A 14,141-nucleotide genomic window follows, 5' to 3' on the forward strand; every position below is an offset into this window, starting at 1 on the left:
CACAGTTTTGTGCCTTGTTTACAACTTTATTATCTTGAAAATTGAAAGACACTTACATTGTAGGTAATATGAGGCAATTTGATAGAAATGCAATCTTAGCCATAGTTGCTTATGCTGGTTATTTAGCTTGCATGCAATATATGACTCGACATGTGTCTCGTATTGAAAGACCAACTACCCAATCACAACGATGTAATGGAAATCAAGTGCGCCAAGAATTGATGGCTCAATTAGAAGCCCATTATAACGCACGCTCTGTAATACGCATGAGTTATGATGCTTTCACTCGATTAGTTGCAATACTTCGTGGAAGAGGACTTCTGAGGGATAATCAATACAGTTTTGTTGAGGAACAAGTTGCTAAGTTTCTACATATTTTAAGTGGTCAAGGACGTGTTCGATCAGAAAGTTTTTTCTTTCGTCGATCTACTGAGACCATTAGTCGTCATTTCCACAAAGTTCTTAGAGCTTTAATAACACTTCAAGATCAATTTTTAGTCCAACCAAATGGTTCTACTGTCTCACCACAAATACTCAATAGTGGAGGAAGATTCTATCCATACTTTAACGTATTTTTAAATATAAATATTGTTTTAAATTTTTTTTTGTAATGTCACATGATAATGATTACTGGTTTATGTTGAAACTTTTAGAATTGTATCGATGCAATAGATGGAACACATATCCGAGTGAAGGTTTCAAAAGAAGATGTGTCAAGGTATAGAGGAAGGAAAAACTATCCTACAATGAATGTCTTGGCAGCTTGTACTTTTGACTTGAAATTCACGTACGTATTACCTGGGTGGGAGGGCTCCGCTTCAGATTCAAGAATTTTAGATAATGCGTTAAGTAGAGAAGATAATCTAAATGCCCCTCAAGGTATTAAGTTTTTCCATAAATGTGTTTCATGTCTATTTAAGACTCCTGAATTTTTTATATAAATATTTTAAATTCTATTTTTTAGGTAAGTTCTACTTGGCCGATGCTGGATATATGTTGAGGTCAACATTTCTCACTCCATATCGAAGCACTCGATATCATTTGAAAGAATATTCTCGACATCCGCCTGAAAACCCAAAAGAGTTATTCAACTTAAGACATTCCTCATTACGCAATGCAATTGAAAGAGCTTTTGGTGTTTTGAAGAATAGATTTCCAATATTAGCAGAAATGTCTAGATATGATGTAGAGACAGTGAGTGAAATTGTTTTAGCATGCTGCATCTTGCACAACTTCTTAGTGGATTTTGATCCAGATGAAGAAATTATTGCACAAGTTGATAGGGATCTCATGAATAATGAGTCTGATCATGGACTTGCTAATGGAGCAATTGCTAGAGGAGAAGATGGACGAAGGGGGGAAATCTTAAGAGACTCTATTGCCGCACAAATGTGGAATGATTATATAACTAGACATTGATTTTTTTTTTTTTTTGTGTATTATTGTTGCTCTCAAACATGAACTAGAGTTGATGTATGGTTTGATTTATTAGTTGTTATTGGATGTGACATTATAATGGATGATTAACTTTCATGTTTTATAATTTATTATTGTGTTATTTTAATTTCAGTACATTATAGGTGGTGATATGGATGCTGAAAAAGTTTTTGAAGTGGGAGGAAATGATTGTAATGCATACTTTAAGTGGACCACAGAAATGGATGGTGTGATGCTTGAAGTTCTTAGGGAGCAAAAGAGTAAGGGTCAAAAGGAAGATAGAGCTTTTTCTGCTGAAGCATATAGGAAGGTGGTAGAGGAAATTAATGATAAATTTTCTTTGAACATCAACAAAACCAAAGTGATGAATCGTCTCAAAACTCTTAAAGAACAAATGGTGATATCAAAAGAAATTGAGTTGAAAAGTGGAATAGGATGGAATGATTCTTTTAAAACATTTGAGGCTCCTCTAGAGGTGTGGAAATCTCTGATAAAGGTATGAGTATTATATTTCATTTCCTATAATATAGTTGGTAGCATCTTCCTTGCACATGCTTGTTTACGAACTTTCTTATTGTGATTTCCTTTTGTTACTAGGCCAATCCAAGGTACAAAAATATCAAAGGAAAATCCCTTCATCACTTGGAGATTCTCAGAGAGATATATGAGAAAGATGTAGCAACTGGAGCTCAAGCTGAGAGTGCTAGAGAAAAAGTACAAAGGTGGGAAAGGGAGGAGACTCATATTAGTATTGATGAAATTGATGAGATGCAAGCAAACAATCATGTTTATTTGGATAAGTTTTCTACCTTTGATTTTGAAAGTGTCCCATCAACACCGAGATCACAATTTGGAATATCAAATCCTTTTGTACCTAATGCTTCAGTTGCGAAAGGTAAAAAAAGAAAAGCACCAATGACAAATGAGTACTCATCCCAATTAAATGAGGTGTCTTCAGCAATGAAAGATATTGCACAAGCTATTTTAAGTACAAACACTCAAGTTTGGAAGCCTGCAGAAATATATGAAGCAGTAGCTAAATTGGGTTTGGAGGTTGACAAACTTTTTGAAACTGTTGAATTGCTAAATGAACATCCTAATCTTATTGGAGTTTTTTTTTGTTTCCCAGAAGAGCTACGCTTGCAATGGTTAGCTAAAAAGTTAAGTTGGTGATTTTATGTATGTATTTTTTTGGGGGGTTGTGTTCATACAACAACTTAACTTGGTACTTTGGTATATTTTTGGGGGGAGAAGTTAGGTTTGCTACGGTTTGTTTGTGAGAATTTTATTTTGGTGGCATATATTGAATCTGATGAAGTCATAAGACTAGATAATGCCTGAGAATTTTATTTTGGTGGCATTTATTTTGGTGAATTATTCTTTGGAAGACTAATTAGAGAAATTCTGTTTATATAATCCTTTTCATTTCGCTTTTAGTTTCTGTAATCGAATTGATTTGTCACTGTTCCTGTTCCTAATTTGCTCTACATTATGAAGTATGAATTCCCAAAATATTGAAGACAATATTACACTTGGAAGGATTGGATGGTGACCTCAAGAGGACTCGAAGACTCAAATTCTGGCCGCCACTAGACGAGCTACTAGTTGAGAAATACAAGTTTCCTGAGGCTGATGCCTGCAAGTTTACGAGTTCCTGTGCCCCCTACTTGACATTGCTTCAGAAAATCGGCCAACCGCAGGACAGTGTCTGCAGCATCCATGCCTTAGGATCAAAGATGCAAAGCCCCGTGGCGAACAAAATGAAGTCATTGTTGGAAAGCTGGAGGTTGGCATGACAAAGCTTAAAGTTCAGGTGAACTAAGAGCCTTTTTCTTCATACTCGGCACACACATCAAGCATTCTCTTTGCGATGTTTATTCCTCCACACATTACTATGATCCGGTCGACATTGGATCGCTACGACAAAGCAGTTTCAACACTGCAGCATGGTGGTGATGACAACATCAGCCTACCATAATTTTGTGTAAAATATATCTTTTTTATTGTACAATATATTGTCTTTATTTTATATATTTTATTTAAGAAATAAATTTCCTTCTCTAAATTTAAAAAAGTATTATGTATAAAATTTAAATTCCGTGAATGATAGAGTAGCAGGTAAAAATTTATTAAATAGAGAATGATAGAGTAGCAGGTAGAAATTTATTTTATACCAAATGTAAAATTTAAAATAAATTTTATATTTAAGGGAGTTGACGCGCATGCTCTTGCTGAGCTTTGCCTTTCAATAAGCTGATTGACGGATTGACCTATTTGTTGAGAATGCTTTGTTTGACCTTGTACTCTGCTGTATTAGAAATTATGCAAGTCAACTTCTTGATGGTGTTCTGGGTTTCTAACAAGCTACTGTACGAAGTCAAATTATAGTTTGAAGCTTTGCTAGGGTGTAATCAAATGGAAGAATAAGAGTATGAGTATCTTACAGAGTTTGAAGCTTTGCTCGAGTCATTTATGCTGACAATTTAAAACTGATATACTGCCATCTGCTCTGGAACAATGAAAACTGACGAATCTTACAGACATGATCTTAAAGTTGGTAAATCTTAGACTTGGCGATCGGAGGAGGCAGGGAGGCATGCTGCCATCTGCTCTGGAACAAGAGTGGTATGCTAACATTTTTTTTATGGAGTTTTTGTTATTAAATGATTAGTTATGAGGATAAAAGGGTAAATGTATAAGAATGGATTTCAATTCAAATAGATTCCAAATTAAGGAATTCAATTCAATTCTGTTATTCACTAATCCATTCCAAACATAAGAATTGAATTGAATTTCTGCTGGAATTCAATTCTTAATGGAATTCAATTCAATTCCTTCACTTAAGTTGTTTCCAAACAGGGTGTAAGGGGAACCGGAGACTTTAGACCCCTAACAGTCGAGCAGCAACTATAAACTTTCGAGCGTGCTTCCTACACTCATCACTAGTCGATCGAGAACCTTAAGGGGCGACCGGAGACTTTAAACTTTCAATTAAATATCAGAAGATTATCATCAAAACACTTATATTACACCTGACCCGATTATTCCACTCGGTGTAAGCCGTCTGGTACGTCATTCAGTCCAGGAAGTTATTATGAAAATCACAAGTTATTCCGCTCGGCATAAGCCGTCCGGTATACTATCCAGTTCGGGAAGTCATTTTTTTCTTATCGCCCGCCCAAGCTACCTCGAGCGACCGATCGGCATTAGCCGCTCGACATTCGACGCTCGACATTCTTCGCTCGACATTCTCTCGATCGAGATTACTTAGAGTGACTGATACATATTCGCCGCTTGGCATTTTTCGCTCGGCATTCACCCGCACGAGCTTACCCCGAGCGACCGATCAGCATTAGCCGCTCGGCATTCTTCGCTCGACATTCTCTCGATCGAGATTACTTCGAGTGACTGATACATATTCGTCGCTTGGCATTTTTCGCTCGGCATTCGCCCACCCGAGCTTACCTCGAGCGACCAATCGGCATTAGCCGCTCAGCATTCGACGTTCGGCATTCTTCGCTCGGCATTCTTTCGATCGAGATTACTTCGAGTGACTGATACATATTCATCGCTTGACATTTTTCGCTCGGCATTCGCCTGCCCGAGCTTACCCCGAGCGACCGATTGGCATTAGCCGCTCGGCATTCAATGCTCGGCATTCTTCGCTCGACATTCTCTCGATCGAGATTACTTCGAGTGACTAATACATATTCGCCGCTTGGCATTTTTCGATCGGCATTCGCCCGCCCGAGCGACCGATCGACATTAGCCGCTCGGCATTTGACGTTCGGCCTTCTTCGCTCGACATTCTCTCGATCGAGATTACTTCGAGTGATCGATACACCGCCCGAGCTTACCCCGAGCGACCGATCGGCATTGGATGCTGGACATTCTTCATTCGACATTCTTCTGATCGAGATTACTTTGAGCGACCCATCGACATTCGCCACTCGGTATTCTTCACTCAGCATTCGCCTTATCGCCCGATCGACAATCGCTCGATCGCCTGCTTGGCATCTGTTCGATATTTGTCACTAGGCGTTCGTCAGTTTGGTATTCGCCCGTTTGACATTCAATCGTTTGGCATTCGCCCACGCAACATTATCTTGATCAATTGCTCTGTATCCACTGCTCGCCTAGTTGTCCGCTCGGCCACTAATTTGTATCGCATGACATCCCTATGGCTACTCGATCGACGTTCTCCCAATTTACCGGTCAATATTTTCTCGATCATGCACTCGGCATCGCTGGTGCATGGTCTTTTTTGTTTAGTCGCTTGAATCAGCATTCATTTGATCACCCGCTCGATGTCGCTCGATCTCTTGGCTATCGTTGTTCGTCGCTTGACGTTATGAGACATGCCCAATGATCTAACTTTGTATTCAGAAGTAATCTCGCTTTACGTTGAGCTCAGTTTAGTCAGTCGGACTTGCGCCTCCTTCGACTAGACTTGAAGGGGAGACTTGTGATATGGATATAGCCCATGGGGACATAGGAGGAATTGGGGAGAAAGGGAGGGGCAAAGAGGTCATTATACTATTAGGGCTTTTTAGTAGGAAAGAAGGGGGGGTTTCTGGCTGCTAGGTGGGTTTCTCGCCGCCGCCGACAGAGAAGAAGGGTTCTTCTCCCTCTCTCTCACTGCCACCTTCGCGAAGACGCCGACCACCGCCTCTCCTCTTCCCTCTCCTCTATCTCTCTTCTTAAGTCTCTCCTCTGCTTTTCTCACGCCGCCACCACGCGAAGAGGGGAGGACAACGCCACTGTCGTCGCCGGCGAGCCACCACCCTCTGCCTTTACTCTCTCCCTCCCCTCTCACCTGCAAGAAATCCGGCCACCACCACAAACTAGGAAAGATGCTTCGTCACCCTCTCTTGCAGCCATCCTCGAGTGACGGTCGCCGACGACGACCACCTCCGAGTTGTCTCCCTCCTTCTTTGTGACAACGACGTCAAATTCACGCCTCCACTAACAAACATGCACGGTCGTCTCCCCTTTTTCACGCTGACGCCCACGCGCTACAGCGCCCTTCACCGGCAGCCTCCATGTGTTGCATCTCCCTTTCACCGACAACCTCCACACGCTGCATCTCCCTTTCGCCGGCAGCTTGCACGTGCCACAGCTTCCCGCGATCACCACCGGCCCTTTCCAGTGTCAAGAGCGCAACCTTCCCTTGGCCCGCTCGCTGCCACCCTCGCCAAGCAGCGCCGCCCCCTTTTTTTTTCTTCCTCATGTTGCTTTGGCTACCGACGCTAGCAGGCCTCTCAGCCTCACTACGGGTCGAGCCGCTGCCATACACGAGGTCTCCCTCTCAATTGGTGCGCCGACGTCCACAGCCGCTTCACGTGGTCGCCACCTTCAGGGTCGTCAGCATTCAAGCACTGCCTTCTCCTCCCTCCTCAACAGCGACGCCACCGCCTCTCTTGTCGCCTCATCGTAGGTCACCTCTAGTCATCCACATTGTATACGTCATCGGGCCCCCGAGCCCTCGCTGTCGTTGCGCTCCAATCAAATCGCCGCTGTATTTCATCCATCGAGCCATTATTGTATTCCGGCCTTCAAGCCGCGATTGTATTTCAGACTATGTGCTTTGTATCTAGCCTTCTTGTTGTTGTTATTTCCCGGCCTACGTGTTGATCTCCTTTCCCGGCCTGCGCGTTGATGTCCTATCTGTTGGTTGCTACTTGGAATATCGTCCTAGTTCCCCTGGACAAAAATTTGTACAAGCATAGAACTATCATAGCTACTCATGTGCTCTACTGAAGTTAAATTTGGATTGCAAACGATGCTTAATATTATTAATCCAAATTGTCCTTCAGAAGTTAAACTTGGATTGGAAACGATACTTAATATTTTTACTCCAAGTTTAACCGATGTGATCTTCCTAAGTTAAACCATATTGCAGAAGTTATCAAATATCTATTTCAAAGATCGGCTTCCAGGTTAAACATGACGAGACACTAGGCCTTCTTGGGTATGGGATCATCCACCACTTCCTAGACAAAATCTTTCAAAGAAATTAGATATTTAACTTCTTACAGTAAACTAAGTTTAACTATAGAGACCTCGGTAGAAACACAATATCGAAACATGAAATCGAACAATAAAATCGATAACAAAAACGATAACTTAAAACCGATAACCTCTTGTGTTTAGTTTTTCAAGATCTATACAAAAGATGAACTAGTTATGATGCAGAAATTAATAACTAGTTATACCTTTTGTAGCTTATAGACATCTTGATCTTCTATTGTATTCCTCTCATTCTCTTGGGCGTCGTGTGAGCGACGATCTTCCAAGATGAAATCCACTCAAGTCTTCCAAGGTTTCCAAGATCCGGCCACCAACTAACCTCCAAGGAATGCTAGACAAGAGAGCTTCCTTCTCTTCTTCTTCTCCTTCAAGCAACCGGCCACCAAGAGATCTCCACACAAGATGTCGCTGGCCACCAAGAGAGAAAGCAAAAGGAGAAGAGAGAAGGACAAGGGTCGGCCACCAAGGATTGAAAGAGAGGAATAAAAGATATGTTGTTTCATGAGGCACCCCTTCATCTCTTTTATAATCCTTGGTCTTGGCAAAAAAAGGAAAGTTTTAAACATAATTAAAACTTCCTTATATTCCTTGCCAATGACTAAAAAAGAAAGTTTTAAAACAAACAATTAAAACTTCCTTTTCTTCTTGTCATGGCCGGCCACCTCCTTGTGCTCCAAACAAGAAAAGTTTTAAACACAAAATTAAAACTTCCTTATTTGTTTTCGGTAAGAAATTTTTAATAGAAAAATTTCTCTTTTAAATCCCTTGTTGGTTATAAAAATAAAATTTTATAAATTAAAATCTCTCTTTTAAAACACGTGGATGGTTACCAAAAAGGAAAGTTTTATCAAAAATTAAAATCTTCCTTTTAACTACAAATAAGGAAAGATATCAAACCTTTCTCTTAATCCTTTGTAGAAAACTATAAAAGGAAATATTTTAAAATTTTAAAACTCTCTTTTAAAACCATGACTTCCACAAAAGGAAATATTTTAAAAATTAAAACACCCTTTTATTTCAATGTGGCCGACCACCTTGCTTGGGCTCCAAGCTTGGCCGGCCATAATACTTGGCTCCATCTTTTGGCTTGGTCGGCCCTAGGTTGGGCTCCAAGCTTGGCTTGGCCAGCCACAATGAGATGGGTAAGAAGCTTGGCTCTAAGTGGATATAAGACTTTATAAATGAGAGACTACAACATGGACCGAGAGGAGGAATTGGTTTTGGTCTCCTAATGAGCTTAAGCTTCCCGTGTTCGCCCCGGACACCCAACTCAAGTTCATCAATAATAACTCATACCACTAAAGAGTTATTATTGCACTACCGCACCAATCTATATTACAATATGGGCTCATTCTTATCATGAGTGTGTTAGTCTCCCTGTGTTTAAGATATTGAACGCACATTAATTAAATAAGTTACTGACAACTCACTTAATTAATATCTAGCTCCAAGAGTAGTATCACTCAACCTCATTGTCATGTCGGACTAAGTCCACCTGCAGAGTTTACATGACAATCCTTATGAGCTCCTCAAGGGGACATCATCAACCTAGATTACTAGGACACAGTTTCATTTTATAATCAACAACACACCATATAAATAATATCATTTCCCAACTTATCGGGCCTATTGATTTAACGAACTAAATCGCACCCTCTGATAAATTAGATAAATAAATATAAAGTATACGTGTTTATTATTATATCATGATTAAGAGTACGTACTTCTATAATAACAGAGGTTTTGTTCTTTTATATAGTCAGTATACAAAGAAACTACCTCAAATGATCCTGCTCAATACACTCATAGTGTACTAGTATAATTTTATAGTCAAGATAAACTAATACCAAATTACACTACAACCACTCCAATGGTTTGTCTCATTCCATCTTGATTGTGAGCTACTATTTATAATTTATAAGGAACTGAAAACATGAGCTTCTGTGTATCTCCTCACACCATGTTATCTACGATATAAATTAAATAGACAACTACATTTAGCATAAATGTAGATATTTGACCAATGTGATTCTTATTTCAAAATAAATGTTTACAAAAAACTAGACTTTTAGTATACACTCTAACACTATCCCGGCCTGAGTCATCTACTCTTCCAGGTCACGACAACTCGAGCAGCGTCCCATCCGAGGGCACCTCCCTGAGCCAGGGTACGTTTTCCGTTTATATTCTATACGCATTCCATTATTTTATGACTTAGTCTGTTACTTATACATTCATTGGATCTGTCTTGAACATCGGGGTACCAAAGATCGGGACAACCCGGTAATTGGCTGCAGGTAGCATATATTGATCAGAGGACTTATGAAAACTTGATCAACACAGAAGCCATCTCAGTACACCCCTCCTTTGGGACACCGCGACTCGATCAACATTCCATCCACGTCATTATTCCAACAATTCCGTATTCTTTGTTTCCAGACAGAATCAAGTTTTTTCAAAGCTCTTCCTCCAAGAAGAACAAAACCCACGTTTCCAAGAAGCAAAGTAGTGAACTGGAGGAAATATGTGAGGTAATACATTGGCCTCCCTGCAAAATAAGTGAAGTTATTAGATCTTTCCAATCTTAAAATATGAGAAATAATACTTGAAATCCACTAGTCAGATGCTCTTTTATGATCGTAAGGTATCACTAAATTTAAAAGAGAGGTTTTATGATTATACAAAAGAAAGAGAAGTTTGCCAAAGGTGAAGCCCATGAGGTCCCTGTATCTGACGTAGCGCTGTCTGTCGATGACCTGGAGTCCAGAGAGGAGCCAGTTGGCGAAGTAGGCAAAGACTGCGATGACCACAAGACACGTCAGCCCCCATGCCCACCCAGCGGCACCAGCATTAGATTGGAGAAGCTCAGCACGTAGGCACAGTTGAAGGATGTCACCAGCATCACGCCGACTTGTTGCCACGAGTTTACAAGCATGTAAATCATAAACCAGAGATCGATCATGCATCAGAATTAACATACATATGTTGCCATTTTTCTTTTAGCGTGATGAGAGAGATCAGATTTACCTTGGTCGACTACATGAGCTGAGACGATGGGATGTTGCTTCAGGCTCTGTACAGGAGCTTGACCTTGAACTCTGTTGCACCTTTATCTGATAGAAATAGACAGAGACTCAAAGAGTGAAGGTGCATAGGGTTGCATGTTGTTTAAATTTATCTGATAAGATAATCAGTCAACTACTCTCTGCCTCCCTTTCCCTCAACTGTTTACTGCCTCTGCAGCCACTGCAACTATTGTTGCTTCTATCGATCCTCTTCCTCCTTCTTCTCCTTATTCTCCAATCATGTCAAAGGAAGTGTGAGAAAGGATAGTTTCGGGACATATTATATTCTAATTGCACTTGTCGAGCTACATCTTAGATTTCATGACATGCTCATTTGTCGAGTTACATCTTAATTATCTGCCCTATGATTAATAGCAACAATCATGTTTATGACTGATTAAGCTTGGAATGGCTCTTTTTTTATTTCATATTTTTTGTTTGTTTTACAACATTAGATGTTTCTCGTATTTGTTTTAATTATTTTAAAATTGTCAAGCTTATCTCTTTGGAATTCCAAATGTGCATGACACATGGACCTCATAATGACAATAAATCATTATGTTAATCTAGTTTCTTACATGAAAATTGTGTGTTCTAATCCTTAATGAAATACATGATATTGTTAAGGAGTTTATTTTAAGAAGAAAAAAAATAAAATATTGTCTCAGGATATTGAAGAAAGAATATGAAAAAGTAATTTGATGCATATTATATTCATAGCCCAATCACACTTTCCATTAAATAGATTTAAAAACTTGACACATTTTTTAATTTGATATCTTAATTTGAGACATATTTTTTTAAGTAACTTGATAAGGGAGGTAAACAAGTTAAGGTGCTAGCTAATTAATTATTTAGGTCTCAGTTAAAAAAAAAAAAATCTTTCAAGTTCACTCGATTGAATTATCAAAGCTAAGCTCGAGTGACAATATTTAATTTATGAGTTTATCACATGAATTATAAATAATATAAGTTAATGAGTCAAGCTCGAACTAAGTTAGTTTAAATTTTAAACTAATTATTTTCAAATCGAATTTAAGTAGTTCGCGAACTATTTAATTTCATTACAAAATAAGCTCAAGTTTAAGAATTAAAACTCAAATTAAATTCAAATCTAGCTCAAGCTTAAGAAAAAAATCAACCTAACTAAACTCAGAACCTCTCAGCGTTCAGCTGAGTTTGATTAGACCCCTACCTATTATATTTCTAACCCGATCGTACTTTCAATAAATAGAATTAAAATTTGAGACATCTTTTAAATTTGATATATTTATTTTTGACATATCTTTTAAATTATTAAATTTAAAATTTAAAAACTAGGGCACATAAATTTATAAAAAAAAAAGAAATTTATATTACTTAATTTGATTTCTATAATAATTATTATCTAAAAACAAATAACTTTAGTATTCAATTATTATTTTTTTAAAACAACAATAAATAATAATTTGCATAGGATATTAGGATGCAATTGGAAACTTAAAATAGAGAAAATTATATTCAGCAATTTATCAAACAACAACGTACTTAAATTTATGAATTTACCAAAAAAACATATACTATTTTGGTATTTACCAAATAGCACAGCTTTTGAAATGTACTTGCTATTTTACCTTCCTGATAATTTGACTTTTTCTACTATTTTTCTTTTCTCTATTATTTTTCTCTCTCTTCTCTTTTTTTTTCCGATGGGTAAAACATATGAATAATATTATATAAAATTTAATTAATTTTTTAATAACATTTTAATACATTTAAAAAAGTCAAAATAAATACTGGACACCGTAATTGAACCCCTTATAATATCAGAAATTCATAGAAACTGAAATTGGTGCAATCGGATGAGCTCTTTAGGTCCATCAATGGGTTTCGGTCAAAATCCACTGATGGACTTAGAGAGCTCCGATTGCACTCATTTCAGTTTCTATAGATTTATGATGTTGCAAGGAGTTCAAATATGGGGGTCATTATTTATTTCGATTTTTCATAGATGTTAACATGTAAAATGAAAGAATCGTCAAAAAACCCACGTTGGTCCTGATATGATTCAATCGTCAAAAAACCCACATTGATCCTGATATGGAATCATATCAGGACCAATGTGGACTTTTTTTACGATTCTTTCATTTTACATGTTAACATATATAAAAAATCGAAATAAATACTGGCCACCATATTTGAACTCCTTACAATATCAGAAATCTATAGGAACTGAAATAGGTGCAATTGGAGGAGCGCTCTAGGTCCATCAGTAGATTTTGGTCAAAATCCACTAATGGACTACTCCATATCAGGACCAACATATATGGGTTTTTTGACGATTTTTTCATTTTACATGTTAACATCTATGAAAAACCGAAATAAATAATGGACACCATATTTGAACTCCTTGCAATCTCATAATCCATAGAAACTGAAATGGATGCAATCGGAACTCTTTAAGTCCATCAGTGGATTTTGACTGAAACCCACTGATAGACCTAGAGAGCTCCTCCAATTACACTCATTTCAGTTCCTATGAATTTCTGATATTGCAAGGAGTTCAAATATGGTGTCCAGTATTTATTTCGGCTTTTTATATATGTTAACATATAAAATGAAAGAATCGTCAAAAAAATCCATATGGGCCTGATATGTTTCATATCAGGCTTACGTTCGATCAAAATTCACTGATGGACCTAGAGAGCTCCAATTGTACCCATTTCAGTTTCTATGGATTTCTAAGATTACAAGGAGTTCAAATATGGTGTCATTATTTATTTCGACTTTTCATAGATGTTAATATATAAAATCAAAAAATTGTCAAAAAAACCCATGTTGGACCTGATATGATTTCATATCAGACCCAATGTGGATATTTTTGACGATTCTTTGATTTTATATATTAACATTTATGAAAAGCTAAAATAAATAATGGACATCATATTTAAATTCCTTGTAATATCAAAAATCTATATAAACTAAAATGGATACAATCGAAGCTCTTTAGGTCTATCAGTATTTATTTTGATTTCTTTGAAATGTATTAAAATATTATAAAAAAATTAACTAAATCTTATATAATGTTATTCATATTTTCTGCATGTCGGAAAAAAAAAAAGAAGAGATAGAACAATAGTGGAGAAAAGAAAAATAGTAAAAAAAAATTAGATTATCAGGAGAGTAAAATAGGGAATGCATTTTAAAAAGCATGTCCTTTGATAAATACCAAAATAACATACGTCTTTTATAAATTAAAAAATTTAGGTAGTCCAATATTTTTAAAAAAAAAATAGCAAAAGCATTAATTGACTTCAATCTTAGGCATCCAGTGCCACTCAATCCGTCTCAGAAATGACAAGGACATAAAACGTCCGTAAAATCAAGTTGATCGTCCTTAACCCCTCAAGATTAATCGGCGTAAATTAGAGATATATGATGTCAACTATAAAAAAAACAATTGAATGAATGAATAAATAAATAATAAGAAACATTAAATAGGCACATACAGTCTGTTTCCTTGGTTCTATATTTTTTCCCCTTTTCATTTATTAGTTCAAAAACAAATATAATCAATCAATTCAGTAGGTCAAATCGAGAATTTGCTAGGGTCAATCTAGTTCTTACTTT

The 14,141-nt window shown here is 37.4% G+C and overlaps 1 pseudogene; it reads right to left on the reverse strand.

The window, feature by feature from the left end:
- The window catches only part of LOC122019036, a 79,227-nt pseudogene that overhangs the window by 63,556 nt on the left and 1,530 nt on the right, over positions 1-14,141 (reverse strand).

Source organism: Zingiber officinale, chromosome 9A (genome assembly GCF_018446385.1).
Source record: "Zingiber officinale cultivar Zhangliang chromosome 9A, Zo_v1.1, whole genome shotgun sequence".
In the NCBI taxonomy this organism is placed as follows: Eukaryota; Viridiplantae; Streptophyta; class Magnoliopsida; order Zingiberales; family Zingiberaceae; genus Zingiber; species Zingiber officinale.